At 33.7% G+C, this 8514-nt stretch overlaps 1 protein-coding gene across 1 annotated transcript in view; it reads right to left on the minus strand.

The window, feature by feature from the left end:
- CNTN6 (contactin 6) overlaps positions 1-5948 on the minus strand; it is a 319063-nt gene extending 313115 nt beyond the window's left edge. Inside the window, 1 exon segment of the mRNA XM_043886787.1 lies at positions 5624-5948. The gene's annotated coding sequence lies outside the window, so the exon portion shown is untranslated.
- Between the last annotated feature and the right edge of the window lie 2566 nt (positions 5949-8514).

Raw genomic sequence — 8514 nt, forward strand, 5'->3', positions numbered from 1 at the left:
CATCAGACAGAGTATGCAAAAATGGTTGAGAGAAAAATATCAGATATCGATCAATATCAAGTACAGTAACCAGCGGTACAATTATTGTAGATATAAGAAAAATAAGTAATTTTCTCAGACATAAATTTTAAGAGAGTTTAGTACTGTTTCTAGAGTCAGCTGCAAATGATCTTTAGTATACAGGGAATGAATCCACGAAATGCATGTATGTAGCTAGAAGATGTAGTAAATAAATGTCAGAAAAACATGTCATATATCTCAGTAAACATTGACAAAAATATTGGAAACAGTTTAAAAATAAACTGAAAATAGGTAAGGTACTAGGATAGGTAAAATATCTTGGGGAAAATTTAAATAAGTCATTATCCTGTTGGTGAAAGGACAGATATATTATCTTCAGTTATTTTAGAAAATATAAAGTTATTATGTTAGGGCATTAATTTTTAACTGAAATGCAATAAAGAGAGTATCCGATTTTTAAGATAGTAAAGATGTATAAAGAATAATTGATCAATAAAAGGCAGTAAACAATAAATGTAATAAACTGCTGAAATCATCTCTGGAAAGTGGGACTGGAAGGGTGCAGGGAGGTATTTTTTAGTCTAGAATGTTTCCTGTGGTTTCAAATTTCATTACTGTTGCTTCCAGGTGTATGTGTAACTTTTTTAGAACATTAAAATTTTAATTTTTTTTTCAATATAGAAGAAAATTCTTAGTAACAACAGGAAAGAAATGCATAAGCATCTTGCCATGGCTTTCTTTGGTGAAAGGAATTATGACTTTGTGTGTGTGTGTGTGTGTGTGTGTTGCTTTAAGTGCTTTTTTAAAAAGTGTATTGCATTTATAATCAGAAAATTAAATAAATTCTTACTCTAGATCAGATCTGATTGGTGTATGCATAAATATCACTTGTGTTTTTAAGCTATATGGATCTGAGGGCCAGCATCTCTAAAGCTTCTCTCAGTGTTCCTTAAGCTCCATTTTTGTATCTAACTGTGATTTATACCTCCAAATTTACCTTTCTACTAAATAACCAATATAATTGATTAGATGATAATTGTAATTTCGTTATTTTCATTGTTTTATATTATTGCTTCTCAATTAATCCTGAAGCTTTTTAGACAAATGTTATAGTAGTGATACTAAGATAAAAATGATTAAAAAACTACTATAAGGAGTGCCAATTAATTTCAAGGCTTTCTTCCAAGATGTTTTCACATATTAACCCATTTAATCCTCTTGCTAATACTACGAAGTATTTTTCTTTCCGTTAGTGATGGGGAAACCAAGGTATAGAGAGACTAAGTAACTCACCTAAGACCACAAGGCTACTCTGTGCTGGATGTAGAGAAGAGCAGGTATATAGGTGATGGATGGCACTTCAGCTCGAGTGGCCTGCCATCAGGATCCTGCTTATCACTTTAGACCCATGCAGAGAATGTGACTTAATTGGAACATGTTTTACCAGTAAGAACATCCATTTTGTTACTTCATAGAATACATGATCCTTTTATTGCCTCTTTAAAAATATCAATATCTAAGTAATTTCATTCATTTATTCATTTAATTGGAAACTGATTATGCTTCAGTTTTATACCCACTCTACTGCCATTAAATATTTGAGAGAGCTAATTTTGATTCATGTTACTAGGACCCAAATTCACTGTAAATTATCTTAGGATTCATTACAAGATAGGTAAGTAGGCCATTGACTCCCTCATGAAAGACTAATAGAAGATCAAAAGAATGGCCTTGACTCTGGTTTTATTTTTTTCTCCCTCTATTTGTCCTGTGTTAGGCCTTGACTGTATATTCAATACTAGAATACACAGTGCACACAAACTCAATTTTAACTAAAACAGCTCTTGTCAATATGAATAATGAGAATAATTTAATTTTCTAATGAAATTTCCATTTAAAAGAATTTTTCCAAACTGAAAGATTTTTTTCAAAGCTTATCAAAGAGATTTCTATTCTTCTCTTATTTAACAAAAACAACAAAAAAGAAAGAAAAATATAGTGGTGATGGTAGGATAAAAAACAAAGCAAAAAAACCCCTGTCTTCAATGAAAAATGTGAATAGACAGTATCCCAAAACAGACTCTGAAGCACATTTTCATCACTGCTAAAAAAATAAATAAATAAATAAATAGACTTAAGGGAAGGTGTATCAGGATAAAGTGATAATTACTTTCTCCTTCTCTTACTTTTAGGAGGATGCAGTTTGCCTCTAAACCTGATGCCTCCTATTTCCTACCCCCACACACTTGAACAGCCTCCCCTAGAAGCAAAGTATGCTACCATAGTGATACATGGTTCTATAATTTGTTGCAATTGTTTAACTTACACTGTTACATTACTATCATTCAAAATTCATAGTTCATACTAGGGTTGATTCTTGTTGTACATCCTTAGGATTATGACAAATATATAATGACATGATTCTGCCACTATAGTATCATACAAAATTGTCTCAGTGCCTTGATTATCATCTCTACTCTGCCTATGCCTACATCTCTGCCTATTTTAAAAGAAAAAGATCAAAGGGGTGAAGAAAGGGGAAGTGCAGATAAAAAATGTCAATCTCAAGAAGAATCAGCCCCAGTTTGGAGGACGTGCTTAGACAGTTACTCTTACATAGAGTTAGTATCTTTTGCATATATTTTTTAAAAGAAAATCAAAGTGAACTGAAAATGTATAAAATTAAAAATAATTTGGATAAGATAATAGATGTTGAAGACAGACACATGAGACCCAACATGCCCATAACTGGTGTTCCTGAAGATAAAGAAGTAACGTAAAAACAATCTCCACATTCTCTGGGGAAAAAACATCAAATACATAGTGTGACGATTATTTTATTTCAGTTAATAAAATAATCTCAAATCAGTGGGGTACACCATCCTCAAGCCAGGTGAAGAAGACTGACCAACTTCAGAACATATTTTGGCAAAAACAACCAACCAAAAACAAGAATCATGTGGCCATCCATCACAATAAAAGAAAGTTATATACAAGGATGAAAACTTCAAATATATCTAAAAACTATTGGACAGCAACATTCAATACGGAAAGTGTCCTCAGCATTGTTTATAAATATTTACAAACCTCTGAAGGAAAAAAATAAATCTGATTCAAGAAAGATAATTTGTCTTCCATGTTTAAAGCAAATGGAAGAAACATTCTACCTAAGCACACAGAAAATACAGCATTTATGACAGTTTCTTTGATGGAGGGCTAAAAATGAACTCTAGCAACCCAAGAAATGACTCAAAGTAAAGAATACAGGAATGGTAAATTGAGCAATTGGTAAGGACTAAATCTTTTCAAACTTGAAATAAGTCCAAATGAAGACTGTAGGAATTAAGCCAGGATATAAATACTGTAAATCTCAGTAAAATAAAACTGATACTATAATTAAAATTCGGGTGATATGTGTAAGAGAGATAAAGTCCATGTGATAATTTCTTTATCACAACAGGGACTTATAAGAGATAGTTTAATATTTAAACCTTCATTCTAAAAATGACTTCAAACTATTAATAATTTTATAATTGTTGTTCTTAACTGTAAGGTGATTTTTTCTGGAACTAATCTTTCTCTTGGAAAGAAATGAATACCTGTAATTTTGTCATTTTTTTTAGTTTTAGATCAGCTTTCTTTTTCTCCCTGCTTCGTCCAAATCTAAAATTAAATTCAATACCTTTGTCAGAGTAGGGTAAGATCATGTCTTTTTAAAAGAATGTCTGTCTATGGATCTGTCAAATATCTATCTGTATATCTATCATCATCATCATTGATGATATTATGTAAATACTTATTTGTAAAAATATAAAAAATAAATATATGATAAGAAGTCATTCTTACTAAAGTCTTTCTTACTCAATGAATCAGCATTGGGTATCTCCAATGATAGTCTTTAAATTTATAATTGTTATTATGGGTGTTGAGAGTTCTTTTTCAAACTTTCGCTTGAGTTATTTTTAATGAATATACTGTATGCTACTGTATTCTAATATGTTAAAATAAATACATAAGTGAATAATAAGCAAATATTATTTGCTTAAAAGTCATAACCTTCCTCCTTCACTAAGTTTGGACCAAATGTGTAACAATCTGCTAAATGATAATTTAAATTTGTTTTCATTAAGAAAAGTTACATGGAGAATTAAAAAAAAAAAGTATTCTGGAACTTCACTAGAAATGCTCAAAGGAAGTCATGCACTGTAGTTGATGGGATTTTTTTTGATAAGATGTGATAAGTTATGCATTTATATAACCTCATATAAGGCCTTATATAAAAGTTTGCAGATTTATATTTTTATAGTCTTTGGACTGCATAGCCATGATGTTGCTTTTAAAAAATCACTGAAGCATCAAAGATGAAATAGCTCTGTATTTCTGTTTGTTATACAAATCATGTCAGTATTTTTGTATGTGTCTGTTTGTTTTGTGAATTTGTGTAGGTTTACATGTATGAGAGAAGGGAGAGGAAAGGGAGAGTGTGCTTAAATATCTTTTTTTCTTATAAAATACAATACACATAAATCAGTAAAGCCTTTAAAAACAAGAATAAAAAAGATGATAAACAAACCCATCAGGCAAATGAAAATTGTTCAAAACAAGCAATTCAGTATCAACATATGGCTTCTTTTTTTACAAAGATCTCTGGAAAACATTGCCACTGTAGATAAGATTATGAATACCTCATTTTGCAAATTGATTCTGTGTAATTCTACTGTTCTCCCTATTTTTCCTCTTGATATAACTTCTATTTAGTCATTCTGTGAATGTTTCTCAGAGGACATAGTCAGGATGCTGATTATTTAAACATAAGTAGTTTACAATTGGAGAAGCAAAACTATGAATTTCAATTTTCCCCCAAACTCCCAATGTTGGCAGTATTCCATTAACATAACGGGTTATATGTGGCTAATCTCAGAGCTCTTAAAAGTTTTGTTCCCAAGTCATCAACTTTTGAAACTTTCCATAAAGTATTATACATACCTTAATACTGACAAGCTTAACTGTAATAAATGGCAACTCCAGAAACTATTATCTAGAAGCTACATAAGTGGCAAAATACCAGATGAATTTTGCAAGCTCATGTGACCTCCAGTCTTACTTTGCTTCCCTAACTGAAACCCTCCCCAAGGAAACTTTTCCTAAACATTCCTTTAAATCATCCGTTGGACACTGTAAACCCCACCCCTTTACCCTTTGATGAAAAAATTTAGCAATCACATCTTCCATTTGCCGGTACAGAAAGGGCGTAAAGCCATCTGAAAGTACTAGAATTAGCACTGTCATCCCGTCTTGCCCATTAGTTTTACTGCAGCAAAGACTAGTGCAACACTGGAAAATAATACCTGTAGTCTCTTTCCCTGGTTTGATCCTAAGCTCTTCCGAATACAGATTCAATACATTTTCTTTCACAGGAATAAATGCATTTTAAGCATCAACATCATGGAAACACAGCATAAATAAAGCAGTGACTTCTCCCCCAACCCAAGCTTTTACCTGTTATGCTAATACAAAGACATTGAAAGGAAGAAAAGCTGCAGCTTGCCCAACAATGTTCTCATTGCAGCAGACAGCACAATTTTGTACTTACAGATCTTACCAGGGAAACGTCTCGGGATCTTTACAGTTTTTTCTGCAGAACTCTGTTTCAAGCTCTCAGCCAGGCATGCTGTGCATCCAGGCAGAACCAAGGCGTATGGAACGTCTATGCAGCTGGGAGATAATGGGACTCTTTTTCCCAGCTGGGACCGCAAGCCTTTTATCCACTGAATACTGCGTGGCTCCTCTCTGGTCTTAAGCATAAAATACGCTCCTCTACTGCTGCATTCCTGACGGAACCTAGACAATTAGTTCTTGAGGCACATGTGCAAATCTCCCGTTTGGAATATTCAAAAGGAAAATTCTCCCCACATTGAAAAGCCAGCTCTATCTTTGTCATCCCTCACAGAATCAGAGAATACTAAGAGCAGCTGCCATTCCAGTGGCATGAAAGATTAAATTCACCCTCCCCTTTTTTTTTTTGACTAGAGATAGTCACTCCTGTTGGGTCATCAGAAAATCTCTTATTGAAAACTGGGTCAGGCTAACTACTTATTAGGCTTCCAACAGGAAAAGAAGTAATTTTTTTTTTTTTCTTCCTCTGGTTTCACTGCATTGTCATTTGCAAGTGAAGATTAAGCCGGTCAAGGGTCTGCCCTGATTTAGACTGTATTCAAACGTAAGCTTTCTGAAGTGTGCCTATAACTTCTGCCACTAGTTAGGGAGAAGAGAAAAGGGAAATAAAATCAAAGGATCTTATGCACTGTCACTGAAACCTTTCTAAACCCCCCCTTTTTTTTTAATTGGTGCACGAGGCTTCTAAAAGATAGGTAAGCACATGAAGTGACATCCAAAAGCATAGAGCTGCTCTCCCAGGTAACACACATATAATCTTTGAGTCCAAGAGCCACTGTGTATGAGTTTGCAAAACAGCTCTGTAAGGAAAAGAATATTATTTGTGTTTTGTGACCAACTTCTCAGCGAAACTTTTTAATATGTTAGGGTTTTGCCATTGGTTTTGAAGGGAGTAACAGCTTGTTGAATGAAAATAAGAAATAGACCATCTGAATGCAGATATACCAACACATACACACATGGCTCAACATGAGAGCAGAAAAATTGCTTGCATTTATTTTCATGTTGTAATAAAAAGAAATTCACTTTTAATATCTTCAAGTATATGGATTCTGGGAAAACAAAATCCACAAATCGAATATGGGTGTCTTTGAGACTCAGTTTGTCTTTATCTGATAATCCAAAAGGTTTCTGTGACTGCATGTTATGACTACATCTTATGGATTTCTATGATCACATTCTTCTGTAAAAAAATGTCAGTCATGTACATCATTTCTACATGGGGTCTAATTACCATCCTGGGAGGCTTAAGAGAGGAGTTAATGCTTCATAACACTAGGGATGATAATTGCCTTAACTGAACCTCTACATTGTTTTTTTTTTTTTTTAATTTAGAGGCATCTCTCTTTTGAAATCAACATATTATTTACTTACAAAAATGCCAATATGCTGAATTTTTCTCAGGATGTATGAGAAAAATAGTCATAATATAGTGGGTATTTCCATGAAGAGGAATTCATTTAATTTAAAAGATGCCCCTTGACTGAAATCTTTAATACCTCTGCCCCATATTCAAAGATAGCTAATTGCTTTGCTTTCTATGTCCCTGAGAAGGGAGTAACAATCAGAAGACAGCTCTAGGAGTTCCTCCTGCTGCTTCCAGTCACATATCTGCCCCTGTGTCCATAGACGCTGCCTTCACTTCCGCGTCCCTGAGTGAGCCATGCTCCTTGCCCAAGCCAGGTCCCCCACTGTGCTCTGGTTAATGTGCTCTCTTATGTATTCAAGACATTCTTCCAGCTACCTGTCCCCCTCTTCAGAATCACCAGTTCTCCCCCTCTTCTGTGTCATTACAGCATGGAGATTAAAAGATCAACAGTCTTTCAGATGTCACATTGTCTTCCACCTACCTCTGTCATTTTCCTGCCTCTTCTTACAGTCAAGTACCTTGAAAGAATTGACTATACTCATGATCTTCAAGTCACCCTTTTACTTTCTATCTTGAATCCAATTTAATTGGCTTTTTCTCCCTACTGCTCCATATCTCACTAGCTCTTCCTTCTTAGAAACATTTGCTGGGATCTTCTCATATTCTTGTGGCTCAGCTGGTAAAGAATTTGCTTGCAATGCAAAAGACTGGGTTCGATCCCTGAGTTGGAAAGATCCCCTGGAGAAAGGAAAGGCTACCTACTCCAGTATTCTGGCCTGGAGAAATCCATGGACAGTTCATGCGGTCACGAAGAGTCAGACATGACTGAGCAACTTTCACTTCACTTCTCATATTCTTATTCTTTAGTCACTGGGGCATCAAAGCTTTAAACTAAGGTCTGTACACTAAAAACTACAGTGAAGTACAGAGAGAAATAAACTAAGACTTAAATAAAAAAAGATATATACCATGTTCATGGATGAGAAAATTTAATATTTTAACAAGTCAATTATCTATAAATAGGTCTTTAGATTTGAAATAATTCTAATCAAAATCTCAGCTAGTTTTCTTGTGGCAGTTGTCGTGACAATAAAATTTACTAGAATGAAAATAGCTATTAAAAGGAAAATCAAAAAGATAAAGAGCAAATGGAAGTTGTTTTTTCTGATTTTAACCCTTACTACTCTCCTAAAGTGATCACAGCAGTGTAGTTTTGGCAGAACACTTCAATAGAACATAAAAAAGTATTTAAAAATAGAACTACACTTACATGATCAATTGATTTTAGACAAAGTTTCCAAGATAATTATGATTAAAATGTCATATTTAAGAAACAGTGTTTAAACAAATGGATATTTGTTTGGAATTTGGAATAAATTAATCTTAATTCACTAAACATACACCAGGAAAATGAATCACAAACCTAAACATAAAATTTGAAATGGATC

Source organism: Cervus elaphus, chromosome 24 (assembly GCF_910594005.1).
Source record: "Cervus elaphus chromosome 24, mCerEla1.1, whole genome shotgun sequence".
NCBI lineage: Eukaryota > Metazoa > Chordata > Mammalia > Artiodactyla > Cervidae > Cervus > Cervus elaphus.